The 15,910-nt window shown below is 50.1% G+C and overlaps 1 long non-coding RNA gene across 1 annotated transcript; it reads left to right on the top strand.

Moving 5' to 3' along the window:
* Positions 1–3,839: 3,839 nt before the first annotated feature.
* Positions 3,840–4,799, top strand: LOC138493323 (uncharacterized). The gene is made up of 3 exons (XR_011276378.1): positions 3,840–4,091; positions 4,176–4,295; positions 4,473–4,799. It is a non-coding gene; the product is annotated as an uncharacterized lncRNA (long non-coding RNA).
* The last annotated feature ends 11,111 nt before the right edge of the window (positions 4,800–15,910 follow it).

The raw sequence follows: 15,910 nt of genomic DNA, 5'->3' as shown, positions 1-15,910 counted from the left end.
GTTAAATTCCTATCTAGCACAGTCATTACTGATGCTAAGGACCAACTAGACTCTATCAATAAATTATTTGAAAAATTCAGAGCCACAACGATTGGCAAAAAAACAAAGAAACTTGCGAAGGATATCCACGAGTTAAAATAGAAAATATATTCCCATACACAACTGAAGCATATGTAGAAGCAATTAACAAACAATCAGCATCGAAACGAGGACCAGGTAACAAAAATAGAGGTGTTTCCTTTTCAAACTCCAGTAGCAGTGGATCAGACAACCAGTCAGCACAGAACCAACAACAACCATTTGGTAAATTTCAACCAAATAACCCTTTTTTAGGCAGAGGAGGATTTGGAATACCACAATGGGGCCCGCCATGGTTCCAACCGTTTGTACCAATGCCGAGACCTTGGGGCAGGCGTCGCCGCACTCACTGAATCAGACAGTACCACAAATTCCCATTTTCAATTTAGAAAACCCTTATCTAAGTCCATCACAAATATCTGTTTTATCAAAAGGCCTATCATTCATCCCCACTACAGGGATTGATTGGTTTTCCACAGAAATGCAAGTTTGGAGATTTTTACGAACTATAAGACTCAAATCATTCTTTCAAGACACTCCTGAGAGAACACAAGAGCAGGATTCCGGACCCCGTTGTCCTTCCACTTTTACACCTCAGGACAATCAAGTGTCTAAAGAAATTTTGACTTTTGAGAAGAGTGTACTTAAGGATCTACCCAATCTTAAAACCAAAAACAACAGACCATGTATGAAACACAATCTAACTGTTGAGCTCCCACAGAACAGGCCTCAAATGAAGCCATAGTGATCAAACCAGCAGATAAGGGCAGGGGAATAGTTGTGATGACTAACACCCAATACTTGGAAGTGGTAAACAATTTACTAGCTGACTCAGCGAGTTACAAAAAATTGAAAAGGGATCCCACCAAAGACATTAAAGCAGAGATTGATCAAGCAGTGAAATATGCAGTTGACCGAAACTGGGTGACGGAGATCTAATTTGATTTTTTGATAACCAGTCAGGGGTGCGCTCCGACTCTATATGCGCTACCTAAGGTTTATAAAAACATCACCAACCCACCCGGTCGACCAATAGTCTCAGGTTGTGGTACAATACTCGAACCATTGTGTAAATTCATCGATACTTTTCTTAAACCACTTAGTATTCAAACAAGGACTTATTTACGGGACACAATGAACACAATTCAAATCTTTGAACATCTTGAATTTGGTCCCACCAAACACATTCTAGTAACGATGGATATAACTTCTTTATATACCAGCATTCCTCAGACATAAGCCCTAGACTGTATGCTGGAATACTTGACAGAATCAAACACACAACAGAGGGTGCCAATCAATTTCATCATGGAATTGATGGAATTAGCATTATGTAACAACTATTTTGAGTTTAATGGAACCTTCTTTTTACAGACCAAAGGGACTGTGATGGGTTGTGCCTTCGCGCCAAGTTTGGCTATTTTATTTATGGCTAAATTTAAAACCGAACATATTCTGTGTGAATCCAATCCTTTCTATAAATCTATTTTGAATTGGAAGTGCTACATAGATGACATTATTTTTATGTGGGAAGGATCGGAAAATGAACTCTTGGAGTTCTTTTTCTGGCTTAACCGGATTGATACTAACATCCAATTCACCCTCGAACATTCTAAGAAACAAGTCATCTTCTTGGACCTCATCATCAAGCATCAAGATGGTGAGCTCAAATGTTGTCTACACCTCAAAACCATTGCTAGGAACACATTGCTGCACTACACGAGTGATGACCCCCGGCATCTTAAGGCAAATCTTCCGTATGGGCAACATTTGCAAATTAGGAGAAACTGCACTGACATTCAGGATTTCAATCAGCAAGCGGACGAGTTAGATACCAGACTGAAAGAGAGAGGGTACCCGAGAACACTCATTAAACGGTCACGCAAGCGGGCTCGCTTTATGGACCGAGATTCTTTACTTACTATCAAATCACAGCAGCCAGGGAACAACAAAATGACCTGTGTCCTTACACATGGAACCAAAGTTTTTCAGATTAAGAGAATTATTTTGAAACACTGGCACATTGTTAAACTGGATCTACCAGAGGAACCCCCACCTCGTTTTGCCTTTAAAAGGGCTTCAAACATTCGAGACAAACTGATACACTTGAGTTTCCGCAAAGATCTATCTAAAACCGGCTTATGTGATATGCGCTCAGTTAAGGGTCACTACTCATGCGGTTCATGTAGTGTATGCACCTTTACCAAAAAGTTGAAGGATTTCAAAATAGGGGAACGGGTATGGACCTTGTCCCACCTTACCAACTGTAAAACCAAAAATGCTGTTTACTGCATTGAATGTCCTTGCGGACTAAGATACATTGGGAAAACAAGCAGAGCAGCACACATTAGAATTGCGGAACACCGATCGCGCATTAGATGCAAGACGGTTACGGCACCCCTTGTCAATCACTATATGACTCTGAAACATTCACCAAATGATATGTTATATTGGAAACAGTTACAAATCCCATCAACATACATAAAAGTTTATTGGATAAAGAGGCACGGCGGATTTTTCGATTAGGCACTCACACTCACGGACTAAATGAGGAATTCATTCCACCTTTGTAACTTTGCAACATTCTAAGACTACAGTGCCCTCCCTTGGCATCCCTAGAGCGCTCTATTTAGTCCAGCCCCCGCAGATTTTTGCTATTTTACCTCTGTTTCTGCATACAGCCATCATCCTTGCAGACTTAATGATAGCAATTTCCAATACATTTATTTTAACTTTCCTTTCAGCATTTTTTCTGGCCCTCATTTACTTGTCAGTAAACATCTTGGCATCATCCTTGCAGACATAATGATAGCATTACCCAATGCATCCGTTTTAACTTCCCTTTTGACCCTCATTGATCTGTCAGTTAACACCTCTGCCATATACACGAACAATTACGTCACGTGCTGGATTGTGGATGCACTCATTTTGAGTGGTTCATTTACACTAAGTGCTTCATGTACGGCTTTCTTTCTTTCTCCGTACCTTACAGAGGTTTCTGTTTTAACTGCTTTTCTGGGCGGGCTTCCCCTCCTGTGTCTTCTCTCCTCCACCCATGGAAGCCCGTTTTTTCGGGCATTGGACACTCCCCCACCAAGGGTGTGTCACTGGCACCTCTTTCGGGTTAGCCACGTCCTGCTAGCCCACACACAGGGGGTGTGCCTCCAGCAATAGTATTCAACCATTGATCGTTGCTTCTGGGGAGGGCGTTGCAACGTTTTTCCGACTATATCCGTAGGAGTGACTGGAACAAACTTTTGTTGCTAGACCTCCGTGCGCATCCGCAAAGACTGGCTGCAGCGTCTCAAGCATAGCTTTAACTCCTCCATTGCTGAGGGTAAGTGTATTTGTCCCGCACATCCTTTAAAGATTACTAGCACGTCCAAACTTTTTTTGGACAGGCATCTTACACTGCCTTGCTGCCGCATTCATTTCATCTTGTCTGTATGCACTCGTTAAACTGCATTTTTTTCATCATGAGTACTACTAGCTCTAAACTGAAAGGGCTCCTTTTCGTTTTCTCGGCAGGTCTCCATTTCCGCTAATGGTACAAGCCCTTGTTTACCTATGGGGAACCTGTAGCACGTCCAAACTTTTATTGGACAGGCATCTTACACTGCTTTGCTGCCGTATTCATTTTATCTTGTCTGCATGCACTCGTAAAACAGCATTTTTTTCATGACGAGCACTACTAGCTCTAAACTGAAAGGGCTCCTTTTCATTTTCTCAGCAGGTCTCCATTACCGCCAATGGAACAAGCCCTTGTTTACCTATGGGGAACCTGCAACTTGCAATAGGACTCAGCAATTTTGGGCATCCCTTTGCCAGCAAAGATTTAAAAGAATTACAATTTTCTTCAGGTTCCGTATTGTGGTTGCCCTGTTAATGCACTACAATAATACATATTTTTCATGATTTTTTACCAGTGTACATTACTCTTCCTAGACCGATCTGGTACCCAATGACTCAGGATTCCATCTTCTTCCAGACCTGAAGGCTATGTCTCTACCAAGGTAGGCACATGCCGGTTACTATTTTCATACATTGATATGATGCTACCTGGAGTCTAAAATGTACTAATATAATTTGATCTATAGGTCTTTGAATTGAGTGCTGGTCCCTAGTCCTCCACTAGACACTTGTGCCCATGTTTGGCACCGAGTTGACTCTGACGTCTCGAAACCCTGTCTTGAGGAATTCCCCCCACATTTATTTGGGTAAGGTTCCTCTTCAAGGCAGTACTATTGAGTTGTCTTTATAAATAATTTTTTAGTAGTAACTGTTTAGGTAACTTGGCAACCTGAGATCTTTATTTGAGAATCACACAGCAAGCTATATGCCATCCTATACTCATATATGTTTTTGATTTTTTTGTTTTGTCTGCTTCCCTGCAGGGATTATCATTACTTACTCTGCCCCGAGGAAGGCGTTTTTCTAACACCAGTAGGCCTTACAGGTGGCCCGCCGAAACGTAATTGTGGTCTTTTTTGTTGGAATTTCAACTTCAAGTTGAAAAGAAAGGTCTTCAAGAAATGGTGTTGGAAATGAACAATTGTGAAAAGTTTACATAGGCAGACCTGTACAAGTGAATTTACACTTTTTTATAAATTAATTGAGTTTATTTTTTAATTTCAATTTTTGTTTTCATTTAATGTTTAACTTTGGTAAATTTGTTAACGTACACCCTGGTTTATATATATTGAACATTTCATTGATGTTTTTCTCGATAATTCTTTTTCTAAAGAAAACTAATCTTGGTACTTCCATCCATTTTTCATACGCACCCTGTTTTTCACTGTAAATTACATGTCAGTTTGTTCTCACAATTTTCTTTTCTTGTTATTGTGAAATAAACTTTTTGAAAATGCTTCTTTAAATTGGCTTTACATTGTGTTCGATTTCTCTCTGATTATCTCAGGTTGTTTCAAAGAAGAATTATTAGGATATCTCTTTTTGATACCATGCAAATTAGGACTATAGTCTACTAATTTATTTTTTACAGCGTTTGAATTTTTTGTGTGACTATTTGATGCCCAGCCATGGCAGCAAGCATGCGGGTCTGAACGGTTTGGCTCTTCAGGGTGATGGTCCGGAGATCCCCATGCAGCACCACACGGGTAGCACAGACTTCTGCCTTCAAGGCCTCACGTGATGCCCGGATCTCCTCACGGGTTGCCTGGAGCTCAGCTGAGATTGTGTGTGTTAGCTGCTCCAGCTGCTGTTCTGACCTTGTACTCTGGGACAGCTCAAGTGCCCCCACAGTATCTCTGAGGGACCTGTGTTCTAACCTCAGGGCATCCCTGTGGGCCTGTGACTCTGCAGATATGGCTGTGCGCAGAGTCTCCAGTTCAGCCCGTCGGTCCCGGTTGGACGCCATCATGTCCTCCCTGTGTGAGTGGCACGTGGACTCCGTTGCCTGCTGCTGGAGCTCCACCTGCCTTTGAGAGGGGATAATGGAAGTGGCCACCCTATCCACGGCCTGAGCCATCATCTCACATGATGCCCCCTGTTGTGCTGCAATAGTATACATGGAGTTCTCTCTCACAGTATTGCCTGGTGGCGCACGTCCACCGCATTGGCGGGCACCACACCTGTTTGGGCCAAGGTGATGTGCACCTTGCTGTGCTGGCACTGCCTGAGGCTGCAGGACTGCATTCCTCCTCTGATCTGCTGGCCCAGGAACAGGAGCAAATCTAGTGGAGTGTGACCCTGCATCTGTAACCGCCAAAGGCAGACATTCCAACACTGAATGGCCCATTGAGGGTTCTACCCCGAGTGCAGGTGTGTTGGACAGAACAGCATCCCTGCCAGAAACACTCACCTGCGACGGGACATTTGTCTCAATGTCTGATTCAGCACCTGAGCCATAGAGGTCATCAGAGGTGTACCCAGAGACACCCGTGGACAGGATGGTCTGTTGGACTAATGGATTTTCTTGCACCACCACCCCACGTCCTCCACTGGTGCCTGGTTGGTGCTCTGAGTACTCCTGCACCATCTCCTCCTCCTCAGCAGCTTCTAGTGCCTCATCACCTGCACAAAAATAAAACAAAAGTAATGAAGACAGGCCTGAACAGCATAGCCGATACACATAGGCATCACAATCTACACATTGAATACATTAATGAGACATGTCACACATGACACTAACTCTGGCATGCATGTACTGGCAATGAACTGGAAGTGGACCCTAAAAGCAAACACTGAGGACTCCAAAATGGAAAAGCAACACATGTACTGCATGGTGCATAGCACCTGCATCGCACATTAGCCTGTGAGTGGCATGGACAATCCACAAACATGACACATGCCAGCACACAGATGGCACGTAGCATAGCCATGGCAGAATTGACAAGGACACCCAGATGGTAGTAAATCAGTACTGTCCCCCATCCATGTGAGACGCACATCATGAAATAGAACATGCAAAAGAATGTGACAAAACACACGTGTCACACGCTACAACAATTCCAGTTTTTACTAATACAGTGATAGTAGGCACATGGATACATCAATGGTAGGTCACTTGGACATGACACAAGTCAATTGTCATGTTGAACAGTCAAACAGGGCTCCGAAGTGATTGTGTGCAGTGCATGTGTAGGTGCACAAAAGTCAATCAGCCTGATTGATGAAATCATTTCCACAAAAAGTCAACAAATGCATTGTGGGGTGAAATGTATGTCTGAAGTATGGTGAATTTGGGGCAGAATGGCACAAAAATGTGTGTTTATCATGCAAATGATTCCATCAATCAGGCAGAATGAAAAGAAAAGCAGTATTAACAATTTTGTGCATGATGCGGGTTGAAGGGCAATTGCAGTCATCAGGTGCAAAGTGTTTTCTGCGGTCAGTAGGGATACTGTGAAACCCAAACCCAAGGGCGGGGGATGGTTTGGAGGCACCACATGGGTGACCTATAGCAGTCATGAATACACAGCCTGACCTTGCACTCAATCAGAACACATCACCCAAGCAACATACACATGGTTTGCATACATACGCATGGCCACTCACCGGACATTTCCTCAAGATCTTGTAGGTCTCCCACACCTTGGATCTGATCCTCTGCGATGAACTCTCCAGCAATTGCCTCATGTTTTTTTAGTTCATCCTCCTCTGGTGGAGACCGACTGCCAGTCACCAGAGTAGAGGCATAATTGGAAGCCAGCTTGATTTTTGCTCGTGTTTTTTGCTCGGCGTTTGAGGTCATTCCACCGCTTTGAGCAATCATCAGCTGTGCGCTTCACAAATCCAAGGGAACTAATCTGGTCCATGATGCACTGCCAGTGGGCCCTACGTTGAGCAGTCATAATCTTGCACCTTGCAGTTACCAGCATGTCGCGGCCATGGGCCGACACGTAGCCCACAATTGCGTCTAGTTCCACTTCATTGAAACTCTGCTTCCTTGACGTGCCGGAGGGGCGAGCCGTGTCTGGGGTCCAAGCCTGTTCCGCAAGAGCATGCTTCTTCCTCTTGAGAGGTGGTGCGGACCCTGAGTGTCTTACGCCGCTCTGGTCGGTAGGGGCTGAAGTGCAGTTGGACTGGGCACTGGAAGCAGGAAATGGCACGATGACCAAAGGTCTCACTGCAGGCATTGGCTGCTGGTTGCTGTTGCCATGACCAAGCGGCACAACTGTCTTGGTGTGATGGTCTGGGACCAACACTGTCCCGGCTGGGTGACTCAGAGCCGGTGTGGATTGAGCTGCAGCTGCCCCTGCAGCCTCCTCACCCTGGCTACTTTGGGCAGCAGATGACATTGCTGTCCCAGATCCATGTGGCCTGGTGACAGCAACTTTCACCGCCACATGTGGCTTTGACTTTGTGACATGGAAGTTGGCCTGTGAGTCATCCTGTGCCAGTTCCGTGACCAATCTGGGCCGGGTTAACAGGGCCTGACCTGGGATGGTGTCAGCTGCATCTCCCCGACCCATTGGGAGGGGGGGCATAGGTGTCCCTAATTGGTCCTCCACACACTGGCCTCTTGGGCCACCCTGCCCATGTTGGCCACCACTGCCACCTTGGCCACCTTGCTCATCCTGGCCACGTCCCCTATCACGGACACCTCTTGGAGGTCGGCCACCTTTGCCTACCTTAGCACTTGGTTGCCCCCCAACCATGGCACTGATGTTCTTGTGCGAATGGCAGGTGCAGTAAACAATTGTCCTGGGCAATTGGGCTGACGGGGGCAGGGTACTAGATGGAATACGTACCCCTGTGCTTTAGCAAGGCTGTCTGTGACCCCTTGGGGAAGATGACGGGTCACGGAATGCTCAGGTACTCTGAAAACAAAATTTAACGTGCATGCGACCCCTCGATAGCCCATGTGCGTGGAATTATGGACCCGCAGTATGCTGTGGCACCCAGAAACACAAAAAAAGCGTACGCGTGTTAAACGCAGGCTACCATCTGTCTGGAAAAAGAACATGAAAAAGACGCGCATGGGCGCGTTGGCAACACCCTGCCAAAAGAAGAATTGAACCCTGTCTCAGTAAACAAGGAGTACACACTGCAACCGTTGTGAAGTAATCGCGTGTGAACCAACAAGAATTACAAGAATCACCCACTCACTCTCCACAAAAAGCACGTACAAGAAAATTGCGTCCTTTGCGGACCTTTAATCCCTGCCAACAGAAACGCCCATGCGTGCCACGTCACTTACACATTTACGCGCTAAGGGCCTTTCCTCCAATTACACGCAGTGACACCCGGGCGTGCTGTTTTTGCACGTGCAGATTCACTATGCACCCGTGCAGAGGGAAATGCCTGCATGCATCACACCACTTACACACTTACGCGCTAAGGGCTTTTCCTCAAATTATGCGCTGACGTGCTATTTTTTCACGTGCCAAATCACTCTGTATCAAGCTGGCCACGTGACAACACGCAGAAGACCACGCTCCAGCCCAGAAGGCCATTTTCCTGCCCCCCACAGCCCTGAGCCGCCTCCCACGAGCCATCTGCTTCTGCTTGCCTGCCTGCTAGCCACGTGCCCTGCTATTTGGTGCTTGCACGTCAGCCATATGCTTGGGTCCAGTTGCTGTGACCACCCCTGCTGGAACAGAAGACTCCTGACTGCAGTTCCATCGCTCCACAGCCCAGCACCAGGACCCAGTTGCCCACCCACACCTGCCTCGGGGGTTTCCATGTCGGGGGAAACACCATCTGAGACCACTGACAACCCCAGGCAGAGAGGCAGAGGACTGCCAGCTTCACAGCAGGAGAGGTTGGCATCCTGGTGGAGCAAGTCCTGGTGCATTATGATGCCCTCTTTGGAAGAACATGCGCCGACAAAGTTAGATGGAGGAGGATCTGGATGGACATTGTGGTTGCCATCAATGCGGAGGGGGTGGCAACCTGCGACCTACCACACGTCCATAAGCGCTGGGAGGACTTCAGGTCCAGGACCCTCAGGAAGGCCCGGCACCTCTTGGAAGCAGCGGATGCTGTGATGTGCCGGGTTCACCTTACCACCGACTACATGAGGGTCCTGGAACACATTAACCCAGCGCTTCACCGCCAGGCCCTCGAGAGGGGGACCCGTCTGGAGTCGAGCGGTAAGTGTCCATGTGTACTTAAGGGATGCAGTGCATGTTGAGGTGTGCCAGGAGTGTGCAGCTTGGACATATGTCTGAAAAGGGCCATGTATGGATGTGTATGTGCAGGGACATGACTGTGCTGCATGTGAGTCCAGTCCTGTGTGATGCACATCAATGGTGTATGTGTTCCAAAGCATGATGCACAACTGCATGTGGAGATGCACGCATGTTAGCATTTCTGTGTATGTACTATGGCATGGGTGGGGTGTGACACATGGATGCTGTTCCAATGGTGTACATGTGCGTGTGTGTGTTTGACATGTGTGCAACTGTGATACGCCATGGATGCATGTGACACAGACATGTAGTAACCCGATTGGCAGCTGTGACATAGTTGCTGATGATTGCACTGTGAAAGGTGGTGGAGATGTACAGCTGCATGTCTGTCTGGTGGCGTGTGTGCATGTGTTTGGCACTCCCCATGTTGCTTGTGATGTCATGCCAACCTTTGGATGTTCATGCTGTTGTGTGTGTATGGATGCTGCTGCCTGCTGCACGATTCCTGTTAATTTGTGCATGTGTGTGTGTTCAAATGATATGAGTGTTGGGGAGTGTGATGCCATCTGTGAAGTTTGACACTGCCACTCATGTGCAACTGTCATGTGTGTATCCAACCATTGTACAGTGCCCTGATGCCTCTGTTCTCTCTCTCCCTCTCTGCAGCGTCGACTGATGAAGAGGGTGGAGACAGTGCTGTGGAGCACAGCGGCAGGGATCCCACCGCCAGCCGGAGATGCAAGGCCCAACTCCCCTCCCAGGTAGTCATCTCTTCGGGGAGTGAGGAGTCTGGTGCCACGTCCATGGCCGCAGCTGCCGAGGGAAGGTCCAAGAGGTGGAGTTTGGAGGTGGACTCCTCGGCAGGAGTAGGGGCAGCTGAGCACCCACAGGGGCTTATGGAGGAAGATGGCATGGAGTCATCCAGGTTGGTGGGGGTTTGGCTGAGGAGGAGGCCGTGGAAGGCCCATGCACAGGGCCTGGAGGGGGGATTCTACTGGTGGTAGTGGTGCAGTCCAGGGACAGGAGGCAGCACAGGCCGCCGCTGAGATGCCTGTGTGTAATCCTGTCCCCGATCCTGTGACTACATCATCTGGCACCAGCAGGGATGCCTCCGTCCAGACCCGTTTTCAGGGAGGGGATGCACATACAACAACTGGCCTTCCTCTCCCTGCGGACATTGCAATCCGTGACCGTATTGAGCCTGTCCTAGCTGGGATGGCATTGCGCCAACGTGGTATTCAGGATGACGTGCAGGGTTCTCATCTGGACAGTACACGTCATTTCGAATACCTCTTTGGCCGCGTCAACCTACTAGGACAGGTCATCGGCACTGGGTTCATCCATGTCCTGGAACTTCTTGCGACCCCCTCCTCAACTGAGCCCCCTATGCGCCAGTCGTCCTCCATGCCATCTTCTGGCCCAAGTATCACCTGGGCCCCCTGTGGGGCTGCCCCTGAGCCAGCGGCCAGGCTGGTGGAGGACACATCCCTGCCACAGTCGGGAGTCGGAGGTCCAGCAGGGGTGGCCACCCTACCAACTGGACCCCAACAAGAGGAGGATGTGCAGGCATCAACAGGCACGGCACAGGCACAGCAGCAGCAGGCTCAGGGTGGGAGCGATCATGGCTCGGGGCCATCAACATCTCAGGGGCAGGCATCAGCCGTCGGGCAGTAGGACCCAAGATTGGAAGTGTCTTCTGTGTGGCAGCGGATGGGCTGACAAATAGATGCGGCGTGGCGGCGGGCGGAGAGGGCACGGCTCACAATGGTCAGGACAGAGAACTCCATGCTCTGGGCGTTGAGGCAGGCTGCGTGCCTCGAGGGAACTCGCATGGAGATGGAGGAGGCCATGGCTGCATCCCTGCGAGACCTCGAGGCCAGGGAAGAGGCCCGCCTCCGGGACGTTGAAGTGGAGTTCGATGATTCCCTGGCACGGGACATCAATGAGTGAGCCGTCGGACTAGCCCGCCGCCTTTGTAAATAGTTGTGTAGGTTTCCTTTTATTTTTCTTTTTCTTTCGGGCGCATGGACTATGCCCCGCCTTTTTGTAAATAGCTACTTATTAGGTAGGTTTTTGTTTAGGTTTCCTTTTTATTGTTGGGCTCATGGACCCTTAATTATTCATTTGTATATCGTTATGGACCTGGTTTTACTTTTTTTTTTTTTACCCATGGAGGAATGATTTGCTTTTTTTGGAACTTTGGATTTTGTTTTATGGACGGACGCTTTGGAGCCATTTTACTTTGGATTTTATTGATTTCAGCCTTCATTTTTCCCCCTTATTTTTGGACATCCATATTTGTATTTATTATTTGTTTTCTTGTGTGATTTCGTTTCATTCATTCATTTTTGTATTTAATTCATATTTTTTTCTTCTTTATTTGTGTGGTGTTCTCTCATTGTTTTCGTGCATGTCACAATGTGGGTTTTCTCAGTCATGTGTCGGCATTGTGGGGCTCTGACAGACATGTATTCATGGGCATACTGGTTATTTGGTATCTATCATGACATGGGGAATTCAATGTGGAGTGGATGGAATGCTTGGTTGGGTGTTTGGACTGGGGTGGCGTGGGGTGGGATTTGGGTGGCCATAAGGGCCATGGGTCTGGATTGTGATGACGTGTTGGGTGGGGGACATGAGTCGGGGCCTGCTGGCAGGTGCCCGTCACTGGTGGTGGGGGACATGAGTTGGGCCTGCTGGCAGGTGCCCGTCACTGGGGAGGGTGCGGGCATGAGTCGGGGCTCGTAGGTGCCCATCACTGGGGATGGGTGGGGGACATGAGTCGGGCCTGCTGTCAGGTGCCCGTCCCTTGGGATGGGATGGGGACATGGGTCGGACCTGCTGGCAGGTGCCCGTCACTGGGGGTGGGGTGGGAGCCATGAGTCGGGGCCTGCTGGCAGGTGCCCTCACTGGGGTGGGGTGGGGGACATGAGTCGGGGCCTGCTGGCAGGTGCCCTCACTGGGGGTGGGGTGGGATACATGTGTCGGGGCTCCCAAGTGCATGGTGCCATGTGGCCTGCCTGCGGGGCATGGTCAGGGGTGATGGGATGCCTATGGGTCATGGTCTGGGGAGATGGGCTCCCTGCGGGTCATGGGGAGTGGTGATGGGCTGGCTGTTGGTCATGGTCTGGGGTGATGGCTGCCTGCGGTGCATGCCCTGGGTTGTAGGGTGGTCCCCTGTGGTGTGGGCTGGCTGCAGGTCATGGTCTGGGGTGATGGGCAGCCTGCGGGGCATGCTCAGGGGTGTAGGGTGGTCCCCTGTGGTGTGGGCTGCCTGCGGGGCATGGGGAGGAGTAATGGGCTGGCTGTGGGTCATTGTCTGGGGTGATGGGCTGCCTACGGGGCATGCCCAGGGGTGTAGGGTGGTCCCCTGTGGTGTGGGCTGCCTGCGGGTCGTGGTCTGGGGTGATGGGCTGCCTGTGGGGCATGCCCAGGGGTGTAGGGTGGTCCCCTGTGGTGTGGGCTGCCTGCGGGGCATGGGGAGGGGTGATGGGCTGCCTGTGGGTCATGGTCAGGGGTGATGGGCTGCCTGCGGGGCATGGTCTGGGGTGATGGGCTGGCTGCGGGTCATGGTCTGGGGGTGATGAGCTGCCTGTGGGGCATGCCCAGGGGTGTAGGGTGGTCCCCTGTGGTGTGGGCTGCCTGCAAGGCATGGGAAGGAGTAATGGGCTGGCTGTGGGTCATTGTCTGGGGTGATGGGCTGCCTGTGGGGCATGCCCAGGGGTGTAGGGTGGTCCCCTGTGGTGTGGGCTGCCTGCGGGTCATGGTCTGGGGTGATGGACTGCCTGTGGGGCATGCCCAGGGGTGTAGGGTGGTCCCCTGTGGTGTTGGCTGCCTGCGGGGCATGGGGAGGGGTGATGGGCTGCCTGTGGGTCATGGTCAGGGGTGATGGGCTGCCTACGGGGCATGGTCTGGGGTGATGGGCTGGCTGTGGGTCATGGTCTGGGGTGATGGGTTGCCTGCGGGGCATGCTCTCGGTTGTAGGGTGGTCCCCTGTGGTGTGGGCTGCCTGCGGGTCATGGTCTGGGGTGATGGGCTGCCTGTGGGGCATGCCCAGGGGTGTAGGGTGGTCCCCTGTGGTGTGGGCTGCCTGCGGGGCATGGGGAGGGGTGATGGGCTGGCTGTGGGTCATGGTCTGGGGTGATGGGCTGCCTGCGGGGCATGCCCAGGGGTGTAGGGTGGTCCCCTGTGGTGTGGGCTGCCTGCGGGGCATGGGGAGAGGGGAAGGGCACACCCGGGAGGGCCCACACTGCCAAATTGTGGAATACACGTACCCCGCTTGCGCCAGGCCAATCACATGTAAAACTCCCCACGCACCCCCAGAATATGCGTACCCAGATTCCGCCAGGCCAATCGCGTGTAAAACTCCCTGCGCACCCCCGGAATACACATACCCTGCTTGCGCCATGCCAATCGCGTGTGAAACTCCACGCGCAGCCCCGGAATGCGCGTACCGCACTCACGCGAGGCCAATCGCGTGTGAAACTCCACAAGCACCCCGGAATATGTGTACCCTGCTCGTGCCATGACCAATCGCGTGTAAAACTCCATGCGCACCCCTGGAATACGTGTACCCCGCTCGCGCCAGGCCAATCGCGTGTGAAACTCCACGCGCACCCCTGGAATACGTGCAGCCAGCCCAACCATGCTCCCCATGCCCCGCAGGCAGCCCATCCACCCTGACCATGACCCGCAGGCAGCCCATCACCCCAGACCATGACCCGCAGGCAGCCCATCCACCCTGACCATGCCCCGCAGGCAGCCCATCCACCCTGACCATGACCTGCAGGCAGCCCATCACCCCAGACCATGACCCGGAGGCAGCCCATCACCCCAGACCATGACCCGCAGGCAGCCCATCCACCCTCCCAATGCCCCGCAGGCAGCACATCACCCCAGACCATGACCCGCAGGCAGCCCACACCACAGTGGGGAAATTTTCCACACAATTTGCCTGGCACAGGCGGAGTACGCGTATTCAAGGGGGTGCGCAAGTTGATTTCTACACGTTTTAGCTGCCACGAGCGGGGTATGCGTATCGAAGAGGGTGCGCGGGGAGATGTCACACGTTTTGTCTCCCGCGAGCGGGATACCCATATTCAAGGGGGTGCGCGAGTACATTTTCACGCGTTTTGGCTGCCGTGAGCGGGGTACGCATAGTTTTTCACACGATTACAGTGTAGCGGGCCTGTAAGCTGGTCCAGGGTTAGAGCGGCCCTTTGTGCCATATTGGGGATTTCTATGGCTTTTCCTTGTGCAAGGGATGTTCTTGGGCACATAACTGGCACTGCAGGAGGTTCGCTGCGCCACGGCTCAAAATGGGAAATCCATGAATACCTGGTGCGCCAGAATGCTGTTTAGCGCACACGGCTGGCGCACGCTGGCGCACGCTCCCTCTCTGCAACAGCCACGTGCGCTGCTTCTGCGCTGAATTCTATGAATGACCCCCTTTATCTAAAATGCCTAGGATCAACAGGGACCAAACGGCAAAACCACAAAAAAGAAGGTCCTGTGCATACAGTTGACACAATCGAAGGCAAAATGCAATATATGGAATTGATTACAAAAACAAAGTATGTGCAATAAATGTAAAGTGATACAAACATGAAAAAACATATATCCAATTGAACAAAAAAGAAAAATCATCATCCAAGAAAATTCATATTTCCATGCACAACCCTTCCTAATCATAACCCATGCGTCAATCTCACCTAAATGACAACAGACACCAAGTAAAAGAAAAAAAGAATTTGCATCCAAAACAAAATATAATGAACAAAAGTGACAGTATCTAATCCTGGCTGGTGTGACCTTAAAAACCTAATGAAACCACTGCTATACAAGCCTGCAATGAAAGAAACTCTTGACCCGTCAGGCAAGACCTATCGAGAAACAAAATGTTTACAGCATAATAGTTGCTTGTTTCCTGGCCAACTCGAACTTTGGCTTGATTATGCCATTAGGTTTTTAAGATCACACCAGACCGGATTAGATACTGTCACCTTTGTTCATTATATTTTGTTTTACACTGTACTCTTCTCATGTAAACATTACTGTTAAATGCTATGTAGGCTTTCTCTGGGACAGGGCCCAATTTACTTTCAAAATACAAAACATAGACAACGGCAAACACTGTGAACTACAAAAGGCAGTCCTTTCTGTAGTTTGCTTCTTCAGTTTTAAACAGGATTCTGTAGTTCACTGGCACATGGTTGAGACAATTCATAGGCCCATAT

Source organism: Ambystoma mexicanum, chromosome 10 (genome assembly GCF_040938575.1).
Source record: "Ambystoma mexicanum isolate Mex_15411 chromosome 10, UKY_AmexF1_1, whole genome shotgun sequence".
NCBI classification, from domain to species: domain Eukaryota; kingdom Metazoa; phylum Chordata; class Amphibia; order Caudata; family Ambystomatidae; genus Ambystoma; species Ambystoma mexicanum.
The sequence above is the reverse complement of the archived record's forward strand: the minus strand, read 5'-3'. Positions and strand labels throughout refer to the sequence as shown.